Raw genomic sequence first — 16,787 nt, 5'->3', positions numbered from 1 at the left:
TTGTCTCTGAGCCAATCTTCTGACTCGCTTTCCCTTGGAGCTCTTTCTCGCCCCCCGCTGGTTCCCTCCTCCGCTGATAAGTCTCTCTCAACCTCTGGGAGCCCTTGCACCACCGGTTCTTCCGATGACAGTTCCCTGACAATATTGAAGATTGGTAGAGAAGAAAATAAGACAAATATTAAACCTGGGATTTTGCTCTTCCATTTTTATTTTATTTTTATTTTTTGCAGTATAGAAGTTGTTTAGTATACATTTCAGCAGGTGTGCTTCTACAGCATTAACCTTTGCAAAATAAGCTTTCTTCTAACTTCCATGAAATTATTTTCTTAGCTATAGCAGGAACAGTTTTGAAGACTTGCAAGAATAGCTATTGTTCTCTCCATTGCTCTTTAAAATGTATACTTATTGCAGCTGCTCTCAGCTTTGTCTTCATGGAGTGATGCTGAAAGTGCTTCAGTACTTTGATAGACTTTTGTATGACAGCAGGTGAAAACAGAATAGTCTCAGTCAGTTCTTTTTCTGAGGCTTTGAGAAAGAACTTTGTGCAGCAGTGAGAGAGCCTTTGTTCTACACACCCAGGAAGACAGTGCTGTCCTTTGTATTTCCAAGATTAACTTTCCAGCCATAACACAATCTTTCATAAATTATACTCTGTGAAAATAAGTGAAGTAGGTTTTGTTGATACAAGCAAATGAGTGAGCTTTTGAAATGCTGACTAACGCTGACTACATAGAGAAATGTTACTTAAGTCTGCTTGTAATGTATCTTCACAGAATTAATGCACAGATTCCTAATTTAGATTTTACAGATCACTCATTCTTTCTTGGTATATATGATTGCAATGTTCAAAACTCTCTGACAATAATGAGACGTGATCTAGGACAGGAGAAGTCCTGGTCCAGTGTGTGCTCTGAACCAAAGGAAATAAGTCACATTCATATATTGTAGGGACACATTTGAGTCCAGATTAAAATCATATCAATTAATAATCCCAAATAACAAGCCCCAGTTGAGCAGTTGCAACTCATTAGTCAAATATCAAGGTGAAAGAGAGCCTTGTATACATTAATGAACTTGCAGGACCTGAGGCATCAACTCCCACAAGGGTTGTTCATGTACAGTATTTTTTTAAAAAGAATAGCTATATGGTCATCACAGGATAGATAGCCTTATAAAAACTATTAAGTTGTACATAGTGTACATTGTCAATGGACAACATGGAATCTGTGCCTTGTGCACCCAAATGTCACTTTTAACTTCGTTGTCAGAGACCTGGCATAGTATATTTATAATCCATAAGCTCTCAACTGGTGCATGAAGTAGTATGCAATGTGGGAAGTCTATTCTTTCCTTGACATGTAAGGAAACAAAAATAATTGGGACTGAAATGGAGGATAGCAATTTTTTTGAGGAAATTTAGAGAATGCTGACAAATGCAAGAGCACATGAATATGAATTGGAACTGGAAGGCGAAGGTGACAAGGATACAAAAAAACTCACAGTTGGATATGCCACAGGAAGAAAATGGTGAAAGGCAATGTACTTTTACTACAAGACCTAACAGAAGAAAACAGGAGTTATATAGCTATTAATTCCATGGTGGCAACCGCAGTTAAGAAAATTACTTGGCAAATCTACCTTTTAAATCTTATTATTGTCTTCTTTGCCTTCATGTTGATTAGAGAATGTTTTACAGTAGTTCTCTAAGACTACAATCTCAGGCAAGTTTATCCCGAAGAAAACTGCATCAAGACAGATGAGCCTTTCTTTCTAGTCCCATTACGTAGGCTTCCATCACTCTCTTTCTCTCTTACCATATTTATACAGTCCTTTTCAACTGCTTCCATTCTCTGCACTGTTTGAACCTTCTACATTGCTGTTTGCATTCTCTTCCCATTTGACAATACACCTTCAAAAGTTTTTGTTACTTTAATTTTGGAAACATTTATAGTTCTACCCCAGCACACACACTCTTTTGTGTGTATTGTACTATAATTGCTTTTTCATAACTGTACTTAAATCCAGGACTGTTTTCCTTCTTCCTTGCTCACTGCTTTTGCTTTAGATTTAGCACTTAGCATGCTAAAAAAAAAACCCAAACCCTTCTTTTCCTCATTGAATTTGTCATAAAGAAGCATATTTATTTAGAAAGAAAATACCACTGTGTTTAATGGTGCATATTCCCTACAGTCTGCTTAGAAAGTTAAGCCCACAATCCTCAATTGTCAGTGTTCCCCTTTCTTCAGTGATAAAAACTCCCCCCCCTGAAATTTTTTTATTGTCAAGGTATCATTTTTGTGTGTATGAATGTTGTGGGGAATGAGAGTGAAGGTTGAACAGAGTGAAGGGGTTTACTTCTTCAACCCCTTCCCTATTATTGAATCCAGATAAGTTTTCCTGTTCACTCCAGAGCTTTTTTAAAAAGCAAATTTGTACTAAAACCTCCAAGTCCCCTTCTCTATCACCAGTCTTCAGTCCCACACTCTTTGTTGGTTCATTTTGTTGCTAGCTCATTCATGCATGGAACACCCAGTTTACTAATTTGGGGTGGGGGCAATAATTAATGCATGCTTTCTGAACAAGTCCTTCAAACACCACAGATCATTTACACACAAGTTACTTTGTTTATTTGCTTATTAAATTTGTATGCCGCCCTTCATCCGAAGATCACAGGGCAGTTCACAACATAAAAATACAAAATGAGAAGACACAATACATAATAAAACAAAAACAAAGCAATACCCCCCATACATTTAAAAGGCCATAGACTGTTAATCAGCCAAAGGCCTGGTTATAGACAAACGTTTTCACCTGGTGCCTCAAGTTATACAATGAAGGTGCCAGGCAAGACTCCCTGGGTGCATAAATGCCAATCTGCACCTTGAGTGCCTGTTATAATAACCATATGTTATTAGTCAATGTTACCAATAAGCTTGGATTAATCGGAACTCTTCATGTGCCCCAAGACTCTGTATGTAATTTAGCTATGCTTGGAGCAGTGAGTGCAAGGATAGTGTAATTGTGGTCAAATCAGAGACAGCAGGTATAGTCTAAGCCAAGTCTGATCCTGACAGGATGATGGTAAGCCACAGGCATGAGCAGGTCTTCATAAACCTAATTAACCCCCCAGAACATGGTGCCATATCCAATGCAAGGAATTCCCAAGTCCAGTAATTAATAATCTCTAGTAAATGATGGCTTCCTTCCAGCAAGCATACACCTAGCTAATTAAAGTAAGCATCCTGGCTAGCTTCTTCTGAAGAATCAAAGCTCAGTCCTTACCAGGATCACAGGGATACTTGCTAAACACAACCTGATTTGTTACAATGTCCATGTAACTCCTCCACAACTCTTTGGCAGGAAACACAATTGCTATAACTCATAACCATACAGGGTAGCTCATTAATCATGTCTCTGTTATTTAATGTTGCACATGCCCAGCTTAGACACTAATGAGATCAGTTTGCAAATTTAGATTTCTGCCTGTAGATAAACCGTATCCTATAACTAGACACCCTGAGTTTTTTCAGCTTTTAGGACACATCCCTAGGTTGCTTTATACCTTTTTATACCCTTTTGAGATGCTCTGACACTGTTAATTGTGGCAGGAACATTCCTCTTTTTTCTCCAGCTTTAGTTAGCATTATCACCCTCTCCCTTGCCTTTTAGTCCACGTTTGTTGTTTTCCCCAGGACTAGTCAGTTTATGGTATAGAGGGCTCCAGCCAGTGTCTTTCTACAAGGAAGTTGCCCCGTTTCCCCCCTAACTATTTAGGACTCCAGAGGCAAATATAAAATTTGGCCCCCAAGTTGGCTTTTCAGCTGCCCCTTCCAGGACTTTGGCAAGGAGAAGGATTATCTTAACTTTAGAGTCTCATACAACACATCCTGCTGACATTTTCAAGTCCAGCTGTAGCCATCTATGAATTGTGTACAGTAAAAACATAAAAACCTGAGTCTAACCTCTTCCTTCTTCTCCCATCTTCTCAATAGACAAGTAACCATTGTGTTCCATCCATCTCACTTTGTGTTTGTGATTTCACAAGTCTTGCTCTAGTGAGAACCAAAGCTGAACTATTTGCATGTGAACTTTTAGCCTTCCTTGTTTATTTAATCTCCTGTTACAGAAATGCATGTCAGGCACATCTCTGCTTACAAACTGCTTAACTGTATGGTCTGGGCAGTGTGGGGTGGGTGTCCTTTACAATGTGTAACAAATAATCTTTTTATTCTTTCATTTTTTTGTACTTGCACTTCAAGTCACAAAGCTGTCTTTATTTCCTGTCAGTCATTTGGTGTAAATATATATTACACTAATAACAAATTCTGTAGTTCTTGTTAATTCCCTTTGCTTATTCCCCATAGCTTGTAAAATAACATTGGCATTTATTGATCACATTTGAACTCTCCAAGTTTGACCATTATGATACTGGTATATTTTGAAGTAATCTTAGGCTGTGCAGTAATGTCAACTACAGGAGAGGCCCCCAAATTAGTACTTCGATGTGTAAGACATGGGTCCACAGAGAGAGAGAGAGTAGGAGAGAGAGCACTCTGGTAACATCAGGGATTTTCCAGTTAATTGTTTCAACAGGGAGAAAAGCTTTTGGTGATCTGTGTAGTGTACATTTGTATGCACACATGAGATTATTTTATGTTTCAAGCAAAGAAAGGAAGGAAACGGTGTTTTGCTGCTCAGATCAGAAAGAGTAGCCTTTCATTTCTGAAGATCGTGGATATCTCAGTCAGTTCCTTTGTAAGGAAGAGAAAATAATTTAAATAAGAGGACCAGATGCACACCCTTCCAGAATATGTGAAACTAGAGAGATTTTGACAGCTGTTTTTTCTCCCTCATATGTATTATTTTTTTGGTCATTGTATACCCTTTTTAAAAAGTGATAATAACCATATTTGAAGCCCAAGTGTTATTGTTCCAGTTCATTTCTCAGAGACTGTGAAATCTCTTCATGAATAAGCTGGAGCAGAGCTTCCGATTCTTCACTTCAATATCATTTTGTTTAAATGTCTGGGAACTGGTGCATAGTCCTTTGGGGAGAACAAAGAGTGTTGGTGTATTTGCTCTTTACAGCAGACAAATCTCTTTGGAACGTTGAAACGTGAAGAATTGGGGAGAAATGACTGTAAGGTTGACAGCAATGGCAATCAAGTCTGAACTGAAGCACCGCTAACGGTATAGAACAAAGCAACTTCCAGTCTTTGATCTTTAGCCTTATTTTTCCAAACTAGAAAAAATATCTTCCCAAAATCTTATGAATGCATCTTGACAATGCTGCATTTGATAAAAGAAAATGCAGTAGTTTTCATCTGTTTCTTAAACAGAGGTGTTTGGTTGTGCATAAAAATAATAATCATGATAGTGTTGCATCTGTATCTTTGGCAGGAGTCAATGGTTGTCAGTTGGCCTTGTTGGCAAAGCCAAAATTTGTGGTTGTTAGTGCCCCTCCCCATATTTCTTGGGAAAGGCTGGAGAGGGCAGATCATGCATGGCTGGTCACTGCTTCGCGAAGGTGAATAGAGCACTTTTGTACAGCAACACCCAATGCCTGTGGTCTTTCCTTAGAGAAAAGTGGGTAAAGGGGGAGCCTGAGGAAAAGGCTTTGTAGAGGTAAGCATGCATTATTGGCACTGCTGGCCAAAGGCAGACTGGGTAGCACCCTTAGCATCTTCCCCACCTGCCACTCCAACTTTATATTGGAGGGAGGGTTATTGATTTGTCTCTATGTGGTTAAGTAATGATGCCTTCACCATATACCTGCTTAGCAACCTCCCTAGCCTTCCTCTCAACCTGGGAGTTGGCAGGGATTGCTACACAGCAGCTCAGATGATTCCACCCATCTTTGCATCTCTAGTGTTTAGGGGAAAGACAGTTAATCCCATTTAGAGGGTAGTGGCTTATTTGCCATGACAGAGTTATTTGTTGAATCCTGGTCCCTTGATTACTATAGGGAAAGCGCAATATTTAAGCTCCTACAAAGCTACTGGTTTTCAGCAAGATGCAGGTAAATATGAAGTGAAACTAAACTTCATCCTTTTCCAATTTTTAAAGTTGAACTGTCTTGGTATCCCTGTCCCCCTCATTATATACCTGGATGGTGACATATAAGTAATAATAAATCATTTCAACAGATGTTTGACCTACTTGTTCAAGAGTAGCAGCATGTGTTTCTGCTTGGACATTATGCAAGTGATAGGCATTTGCTTATGTTGTATCACAGTACTGTACCTCAGAAATTACTAATTAAAAGGCATGTGTGATTATTATAAGAGTCAACTGCATAATTTCAGTTGCCACTAGCAGACAGTATGAGGCTTACAAAATTGTCAAGGTTGCAGAGGATAGGATCAGTTGCCTATGTGTTTTTTTCTTGCAGTGCTTGGAAGAGTGAAAGATCGATGCAACTCAGTAGTGCCTCATTGAAGCTTCCACCTTGGAAACACATTGAGGACATTGGGAAAGAAACATTTCTCATGACTGAGATATGAGAATCATAACCATCTATAAGAAACACAGTAATGTCACTGGGTTGTGTATTCTGCCATCACAACTTAGTTCTAAATATTATGGCACTGGATTTAAGAAAATATGGAAGGATAGAGACCCAAGAAGGCTTGGTGGAACATATTGATGCTGGCTGTAGTTCTTGAGGTACAGCCTCAAGCAGGGTTATGTACAGGCAAGTCACTCCATCTTTGCTGCTGTTTGCTTTTTTTCACCAGCCTGGTGAGAACTCCTGGGCAAAAGAGCTGGTTCCACAGCTTCCCCACCTATTTATCATCACCCGTCATTCACTGGCCCTTTCTGGGAAAGGCAGACAAGCAAGTTCGTAGCAGTATTAAACCACAGTACTGGGGCAGAGTGCTCACCTGTAAGGGTAGAGGCCTTGATGAGTGGCCAGCTAAAACAACCCTGCCATCAACCCTGCCAAATGTGTTGGAAGTGCATGAGTTGGGTTTATATGGTGGGTGTGGACAATCCCTGAATATTTAACTTCCACTGAAGGCTTTCGAGCCATAAGTAGGGCTGATTGTGACATTCTAGCGTGCCATGTTCTTTCAATTGCTTCCCCTAGTTTAGACTCTAGAATCAAGTCCTCAGTATTATCAATGTGCATTATATTTTGTTCAAAAAAACAGTGCCAGGAAGAAAGAACACTGTATATTTGTATTCAAGGTCTTCAATTCTAGGAAAGCTTTCACATTTTAAAGTACATGAATCACAGGTGGTCTTTTGGGGTATCAGGATTTATTCTTAAACTAAAGTATGTGTTTAAATTACCCGGGCTGAATATAGCAAGTATGTCTATTGTTTAAAACTGAAATGTGAAGTGACACAGTTTTATTAGAACAATGGAACTTTACTGCCAATGCAAATCCTGTTTTCCTCTTCATTTCAGTGAGACATGCTGGTCCATTCTATTCTGGAGGATTACCCTAGTTCTGTTGAATCTCAGAGCAGTTGTTTCCTAGCCATAGAATCATAGAATTGTGGAGCTGGAAGGACCCCCCAGGGGTCATCTAGTCCAACGCCCTGCAATGCAGGAATCTCAGCTAAAGCATCCATTATACATTTATGAATAGCTAATCTGAGTTTATCTGTTTTTATGTCTATAGTAATAATATATATTCCTAACTTTATTATTGGGTCCCCTTTATTTCATAACTTTTTAACAAATAAAGGGCCCTGGTTATATCCAAATAGTACCTGTACCATACCAATATAAATTTTCAGTCATGTACAAAATTGCTAAATAGCAAAGAGTACGAACAAGAGATCACCAGTAAAACGTCAATTTCACCAAGTTACTCCAAATGAATGGTAACTTCTAAATCCTTTGGGGAGAAGCTCACAATGAGAAATCTGTTTGAATGAACGATGAAGAACACTAGTCTTTCAGGATAGTTTGTTAGATGACATTCTTCCCGTTTGCTGTGTCATCTTTTGTAACAATGTTGTTTACAATGTAGTGTATAAACACAAAAATGTAAAAATGAAATTACACACACATTTCTTGATTACCAGCTGTGCTTTAAACCAAGTTGTCTGAAGCACTGTCTTTACTCTACCAGTCCAAGGAAAGACTGAATTCACTGAAGATCTCTTCTCAGCTGATAACTGCAGCAGTCTTCAGCAACCCGTCTCTAGGGGCAATGTCTCATTTGTGCCATAATTGCATTATAATCATAAACATCCCACATATGTAAAAGAGACTTTGCTACTTGGACAGTTTCTAAAGCTGAAACACAATTGTTTACATTCAGGCATACATATCCAATACGGGAACATATATACACAAGATTTTAAACAACTTTTTAAAAAGGAAATCATTAAGAGGGCTAAGTATTTGGCTGCAGGAGCTTCCTGCAGCCAATCAGAAGCCATGCTTTGGTTTCTGAATGTTTTGGAAGTCGAATGGACTTCTGGAACACATTCCATTCGACTTCCAAGGTACGACTGTATTGTACTAAATTCTGGCGCTTAATACAAAATATTCTAAGACACTGGTATTTACCTATTATAGGATATTGGTGGGCATCTGCACAAAGTACTACATTTAGATATAGCTTACAATAAGAAGGGCCCCTCTAGTTACTAAAGGCTGTTTAAAATGTGGTATATGCTTATGTTACTTGCAGTCTTTACAAAGCAGTTAATTAATCCTAAGTAAGCTAACATTTTTGCTTTGCAGAACATCATGGCAAATGTAACTTATATGATCCTATGCCCTTGCCCAGATGTATGTGCCAGGCACACAAATAAAGCTTTAAAGGTAAGATCAAAGCTAACTTAATTGAAGCTCCATTAATTCTGTATTTTTAGAACGTAGTCATTTACCCGAGAATTTTGTCAGCCGTTCTGATGCACTGTGCACACCGGTGCAATCCTGTATAATCAAAACCTATTGAAAAAGGCTGCAAAGACCCTGTTCTCCCCCCGCCCCACCCTTTTAGTGACATTTCAGTGACATCTTTGTGATGTTTCTAGGTCCCTTCCAAGTTCGGCACAATTCACGTATACATGGTCACACACATATTGAATGGGGACTGCCTGTGTCGAGAAATACATCTCCAAGGCCCAATTCTGCGTGATGAAGTAGAAATTCCAAAGTACCTGAATGTCATCTTAGTGATGCCACTGCCTACACAATCAAATTACTGAAGTAATCTAATAATTTGAATCATTGCTTGTGATATTCATGTCTGTTTAGCACATCTGTAGTAGATATAATGTAATAATATGTCATTGGTAGCAGAAAGAAATTTCAAAGCTTTATACCCTAGCCTTGGGGAAAATAGAGGAAAAAATATTAGGAGTCTCCTGCATTCGGAAACTTTTCTAGATAAGCCAATCATTCTAAATCTCATCAAAATATTAATAAAATCCAATTTTGATGTGTATGTAGAAAATGGGATTGTACCTTTCTTATACTTGCATGGTGCTGCACTTAGAAAATTGTCCTTCGATCCCATAGGGAATTGTTCTACTTTGCTCCTATAATGAAGCAGTTCCTTTAATCAAGTGAAAGCCAATGGGGATACAAAAACATCTAGCATGGTTTTATTTTGCCCAGTGGGGTACATTTTGGATTAACTCTGTCATGTACAACCAAGAAATGCAGTAAAAGCATTTTTAAAAATCAAAGTTGTAGAGCATATAGAGCTGTACCCCCCAAACCCTCCCAGAAATTCAGCTGAACTCTTTTAATCTAATCTTGAGCAGTGTTTGTGCTAAAATTAAAAAGTATTATTATTTTCCCCTGGAATACAGAATTAAAGGCAGTAGCAACAGCAAGTCTCATCCCTACCTCTGGGAACATTAAAACCTCCTTTCACATGTTGGAGAATGAATGGTAAAATCCAAAGTTTGATTTGGAACTCCCACCCATTCTCCCTGTTGCAATACTGTATTGCTGTATGGTTTCAGACATCAGCTTAACTTTGCATAGTAGGGCAAGGGTGACTATGTTTTGTGGTCTGTGAGTGTATTGGCATATTGAAGAAACTAAGGTCAGCACTACAACACTCACTGCAACCAAGCACAACCCAAGCCTGATCTATTGGCTACAGCCGAATGTTTCTATCAAGCCTATTTTCAGCAAGCGGATGGGGAGCATAAGCCTATGCAAGGGTATATGTGCCCTTCAATACCATGTTGGTGACCCCCATAGTAGGATATCTATTCTGTGGCAAATGTTGCTTCCTTGAAGCCATTCAGGTATTTCACAATTGTGGAATATCAAGGAAAGCAATTGTGAATCCTGAAAGGATATGGTTTTCTTTATTTTCATATAATATGGAAAGCAATTAATCTGTTCTATTTAATTATGTGGGCTACCACTTCTGTAGCACTAGTAGTGTAGTTCTGAGCTATTCCGCTGTATGCTGTCTCTGTCATCCTCCTCCTGGGCCATTAGTAGGCTTTTCTGCTATGGCTATTTCACTTAGGCTGCAATCCTATACAGACTGAAGAGTACCATTAAACTAAATGAGATTTATTTCTGAGTAGACATGTATAGAATTGCATTGTAAGCGTCACTGAGTTTTATTCAGTCCTACACCAGTGGGGTTCTGCTGGTGCAATGGGACTTCTATGTCTTCTCGTCTTCCCAAATCTGCTCTGTGGGGGGGAGGTCCCCCCAACCCCTTGGAGCCAATCATGAGGGCATGTGAGAGGATGAAGGAGACAGGTGTCATGGGCTGTCCAAGTCAGGTTGCGTCTCGAGGCCCCAAGACCCACCCCCAAAATAAATACACATGGACACTTATATTAGTTTAAGTTTTGGGGCAAAATTTTTGGCCACAACTTTATTGAAATACAATCACGTGAGCGGTATTGGCTTAGGCATTGACTCCCCACTATAACTGGCCCCACCTCTCAGGGTGATCGGCAAATGGGGTAAACCAAACGAGGGAGCTAGGTCGATGAAGACCAACCTAAGCTCACCCTGGGGTTCCTGTGGTCCTGGCATGGCCCTAGCCCCTCGAGCGGACTTCAGACGAGATCCAGGACCCCCATATTCCTTTAACGGAATACCCAGTTCCTGGAGGGGCAGGTGATGGCCGCACCTCCTCTCCCCACAATCCAACCGAGCCAATGCCTAACCGCCACCTTACAAGTTGTGACGATTTGCTAAGGGGTAGGCAAAAACCAAATGGCTAAAGCCAGTCTGCCAAATGGAAAAACTCCTACCCAGCCCCTGTTCCAAAACAGGCGACCCAAACCAAAGCAAGGCCAATCGACTCTGCCTAAACTAGGGAGGGTGGGCGGGTGTTCAACAGTGTGAAGCTCCTTGCATCACACTGCTGTTTTTAAAGCCCCTGGGATCATGCCACCCACTGGCTATTGGCTAAAATCGCCTGGTGTGATCCCAGGGGAATGGCCAGGACTTCTTTCTCCTCCCCCCCATTTTAACCCTATCAGGTGAGCTCTTGGGTCCCGCGTGCAACCAGGACCCTCTGTTATGAGGATCCCATATGACTGAGCCAGCCCATGACAATAGGAGAGAGCAAGGAAGTTCTATTGCACATATTTTATTTTATTTATTTCCATTTCTATATCGCCCTTCATTTGGGGATCACTAGAATACATATTTTACATGTTTATACATATTTTACATAGTAATAAACAAAAACAATAACCCCCCATCACAGTTTAAAAGGCCACAGATTGTTAAATTAGCCAACGGCCTGTGAGAAGAGGAATGTTTTTGCCTGGTGCCTAGAGATATGTAACAGAGACAAAAGGTGAGCCTCCTTGGGGAAAGCACTCCACAAATGGGAAGCCACTACAGAAAAGGCCCATTCTTCTGTTCCCAGCCTCTGGAACTCTCATGGAGCAAGCACATAAAGAAGGGCCTCAGATGATGATCGCAGGGTGCGGGTCAGTTCATATGGGAAGAAGCAGTCCTTGAGGTATTTGGAAGTCCCTTTTGCCATCAGAACTGCCGTGTTGGATAATAGACTATTGTATTCAGCATTCTTATGGCCTTATTTATTTCTTCTTGGGCTCCAGCCATGACACCTATCCCATTTTCTGTTCCTGCTTTGCCAGCAGTCACGTGGTTTCTGTGGAATAACCTCTTGGGTTGACTCTTGTCTGTTCTGACATGATTTCTGTTGATTACTCTGACTCGCTGCTGTGCCTTGCAGATGTCCTTCCCAGCTAAGATATCTGGGCTAGCTGACTGAGATACTTCTTAATGTATTCTGACTCAAAAATTGAAGGTTCAGATAGAAGGATTGAGAGTTTTAAATATAGACATCCTGGTTAATGTGTAAAATGTAGAAATCCGGGGAGACTTTAAAAAGGTATATATCACACCTAAAAAGGAAGCTTAGTGACTTAAAACAGGATCAATAAATCCTTTTTAGATAGAAAGGGAAGATGCTACTAAAGTTGCATAGGGAAAGCTTTTGTCTTTTTTATGGTGTTAGGCTTGTGGTACAGAAAGAGAGGCTTCCACGTTTGCAAATTCTCCTAAATTAGAAGGAGCAATTTACTCACATTTCGAGTTGAAGAACTTCAGTTCAGGTTAATAGCTGCCATATGCAGTCTAATATGTAATGGCTCTTGGGGGTAAAGATTAAAGTGAAATATGTGCTTAATGGAAAGGTATGAGAATTGGATAGAAATGGAATATGAAAGATTGTGTTTTTTATATTTAAAAAACCCCATAATATGCATTATAATTGCCCTACCCAGTATGACTGTGAGTATATTATAAGTTATGATTCGCATTCGTGCCTCCTGAAGATTTACTTAGATTAGTCAGATTGTTACAAACTTAACCTGCATGGTTTATGGTTTGTGCCTTCACTTTAGTCAATTACTTCACAGAAAAGAACCTTTTCCTCAAGAGATATTCTGCCTATCAATCACTACTAGTTGCATGGGCTTGGCTAGGATTTTTGATGGGGGGGGCAGGACTGATGTGATTGGTCAGTTACTTAAGTATTTCTATTGTTTTACTTGACCTGGGGGGCAGGTGCCCCCCACCCTTGGCTATACCCATGACTAGTTGTGATGTCTTATTCTGTCTCCAGGATCAGAGGCAGCAGACCTCTGAATAATAAATGGTTGGGAACCACAGCTGCAACATAGGTATCTGCCCTGTTCAGACCATTGTCCCATCTAGCTCACTACTGTTGACACTGACTGACAGTGACTCTCCAGGGTTGCAGTCAGGAAGTTTTTCACAGCCCTACTTGGAGATACTGTGGAATGAACCTAGGTACCTTCTGCATGCGAAATGTGTGCTTTACTACTAACCCATGGACCTTTCCCAATGGGAGAGTGCTGCTGCATTCATGTACTAGCTTGTGGGTTTCCCATAAACATAAACTTGACCAGCGTGTAAAGCAGGATGTTGGACTAGATATAGGCCTCTGATCTGATCTAGGAGAATTGATCATATGAAATTTTAAGGAAATTAAATGAAAAGCCTTTAGATGCACACACTTAACTTTTTTGTTCACCTCTTAGAAATGTAAGAGTCAGTATCTAAAGAGCTGTATAACTGGTTCTTGTGGGTGGTAGGATATTGAAAACATGACAAAATACAACAAAATATAAATTGAATAAAGTTGAAACCAATCCACAGATGTTGTTGGTGTCTACCTGTCTCGGGTGACAGTGGAGTGAACCTCCAGGGGTGAAGTCAAACCACTGGAGAATCACAGTACCTGCTGTGTTTGCAGAGACCGGTAACTCATAATTGCTGCTTCCCATGTTGTTTATGCTGTGTTAGCAGAACCAAAGTGACATCTCTGCGGTGCACGCTTTCGCAGTGTATATGGAAGTACTGGGCAGCCCAAATGGCAAGACCGTTCTCTTAACCTTGCTGATGTGATCCAAAGGAAAGCAAAGCAATACATTTGGCACCAGCTTGGCTTCAGCAGTTGTCAGAAGGAGGCATACAAGACACCATCCAACCTCCTTAGGGACTCTACTCCAGATTTGTGTGATATTTACCCCTTAGCCTTTTCTTCCCCTGAAGATGTCCCACGAGGCAGTGGGTATGGATTTTTCCTGGGGTTTCCTCCATGGATCAGTATAGCCACAAGGCAGTGAGAGTTTGGATTTGATTTTCCTTCTCCTAAATGGGCTACCTTCCCAGGTAAATCCACATATGGTTATCCTAATACCATAGCAATGCTCATTCTCTGAGGCTGCAATCTTATAGAAACTGGAAGTCCCATTGAACTCAATGGTGCTTACTTGATTTGATTTTGATTAGACTCACATATCACTTTATACTTCAAAAAAACTCAGTGATTTGCAATGTGTATAGTACAACAAATTGCAAATCACTCTGAGACTTTTTTGAATGTATAATACAACAAAGGATGCGGGTGGTGCTGTGGTCTAAACAACAGTGCCTAGGACTTGCCAATCAGACGTTGATGGTCCAAATCCCCGTGATGGGGTGAGCTCCCGTTACTCAGTCCCTGCTCCTGCCAACCTAGCAGTTTGAAAGCATGTTAAAGTGCAAGTAGATAAATAGGTACCGCTCTGGCAGGAAGGTAAACGGCGTTTCCGTGTGCAGCTCTGGTTCGCCAGAAGCGGCTTAGTCATGCTGGCCACATGACCCGGAAGCTGTATGCCAGCTCCCTCTGCCAGTAAAGCAAGATGAGCGCCGCAACCCCAGAGTCGTTCACGACTGGACCTAACGGTCAGGGGTACATTTACCTTTATAGTACAACAAAACACAATAAAAACATTAAATAATGCACATTATCAATACAGTAAACTTTAGAATAATGCATACTCAAACCCAAGTTAAATAACTTTGGCAATATCATTGATGTTGTCCATATTCCCATGCGAATAAAACATTTTTACCTGGCATAGAAATTAGTAAAGTATGCGTCCCTGAGAGAGTGTTCCAAGGGTGGAATTGCACAGTAACTTTTTCTGTTTGCCTCTTCCTACTGAGGATATAATAAAAGGATTCTATTGTTCTAGGAATGAATAAGTCTTGTTGTCCTAGAGGCTTTTTTTTGTATGTAAGCTCATTCATTACTCTGATGTGTCATAGTTTCCTGGTGCATGCATCAATTGTAGGTAATTATCTATTTGCCAGTATTTTTAAAAAAATCTGTACAACTAATTCTGTGCATCCCACAGAAATTCCACCTTAGGTTTGGGGGGTTGTTTGTTTTGACAGCATCACGCCACCTTCTCCAATGTGAACTTCCATGATGCATGACGATATATTGTAGGAGTCTTCATTTCAAAGAAGAAAATGCTGAATCCCTCTAGGCATTCAATGGCACTAAAGAAACTCTTCAGTTTAAACCACTAAGAAGAGGATAAGACTAGTCCACAAAAATGATAGGAACTCCTCCAATGAGCCTTAATTGTAACATGGAGTTGTCTTCTAGGCTGCTGCTGCTTTTTCAAAATATTGACTTATACAAAATGGTCCCCACCTAGACTTCTGTATAGCTTGATAGCTGAAGGTACTTTGTTGCAACATTAGGATGTAGAAGGAAAATTTGTCGTTTAAACTTGGGAAAGAGCTGAGATCTGGGATTAGCAAGAAACAGCTTTAGGGATCAGATTGGCTTTTGGAAGAATGATGTTTTTTCCTGTTTAGCATCATATGACTGGGTACCTGCCCAGTTCTGCTAATCTGCTGGACTTGAAAATGTGTGATTAGACAGATTCTGCTAAAGTACCACATGTCTCCAGAGGAACTGGTCATGTCAAGTGCTGCACTGAAACTACTTACTGCTCATGTTAGTGGGGAGTTCACATTTTTTGCTCTCTTCCACACATAAGTAGTAAAGATATATATATATATGCAGCCTTTTCTGGTTATATTTTCCTTTGAAGGATATATCAGAAATGACCTGTGGTACCCTTGTAATATGCTATTTCGACAAGACTGTCCTGGCTATGAATAGTCATTAGAGTTCACTAGCAGCAAAATGTATTTCTGAATTCATAAGACCTTTCCTCTAAACTATTTGGAGCTCTAAAGCAGGCATCTCCAAACTCAGCCCTCCAGATCTTTTGGGACTATAACTCCCATCATCCCTAGCTAACAGGACCAGTGGTCAGGGATGATGGGAATTGTAGTCCCAAAACATCTGGAGGGCCAAGTTTGGGGATGCCTGCTCTAAAACATCTCTTCCACCATTCTCCCTCGCCACCTTAAGAACTGCTTGGTTTGGGGTTTTTTAATGGAGATTAACTCAATATTTTTGCTATATTAAACACACACACACACACACACACACACACACAACCACCACAAGAGTAGAACAATAGAATTAACACTTGTATAGGATAATGATTAATCTTGCATTACTGTAAGAATTGTTTTAGTGTAGAGAGGAAAGAGGAAATTAAATAAGATTAGAGAAGAGCAGGATATGTTTTAAAGCTAACTTTGAAGTAATTTGATCTTCCCACACACACATTATGCAGAATGAAACTGACAGGGATCATAGCACCCTTTTGGTAGAGATTTTTTAAAAGATGAAATCTACACCACCTACGTTGCAGATCTGAGATGCTCCTGCTTGTTATACAAGAACTACCTAAATCCTTTTAAAGTCTTATCTTCAGCATTGTCTTACCCATAAATATATACATATAATTATTGAACAATAACATATGTATACATGTCAGTCATTAAAACAAATTGGAATTCACCTGTTTTACCATACAAAGAACCAGATTGGGTGGTAGAATAGTCTTTATTTGCTATCTACTTATTTTGCTGAAGAAGTAAATCTTCAGTGCAGTTATGTATTAGTAGT

General features: G+C 40.0%; 1 protein-coding gene across 3 annotated transcripts in view; it reads left to right on the top strand.

Moving 5' to 3' along the window:
- Window positions 1-16,787, top strand: part of LOC310763971 (heparan sulfate glucosamine 3-O-sulfotransferase 1-like) — an 83,569-nt gene that overhangs the window by 10,491 nt on the left and 56,291 nt on the right. The window contains exon 2 of one of the 3 annotated variants that reach the window (XM_083617070.1): window positions 8,708-8,788. The exons of the other annotated variants lie outside the window; for them this stretch is intronic. The gene's annotated coding sequence lies outside the window, so the exon portion shown is untranslated. The remainder of the gene's footprint in view (window positions 1-8,707; window positions 8,789-16,787) is intronic. 3 annotated transcript variants of the gene reach the window in all.

This window comes from Podarcis filfolensis, assembly GCF_964270895.1.
Source record: "Podarcis filfolensis genome assembly, chromosome: 5".
Lineage (NCBI taxonomy): Eukaryota > Metazoa > Chordata > Lepidosauria > Squamata > Lacertidae > Podarcis > Podarcis filfolensis.
The sequence above is the reverse complement of the archived record's forward strand: the minus strand, read 5'-3'. Positions and strand labels throughout refer to the sequence as shown.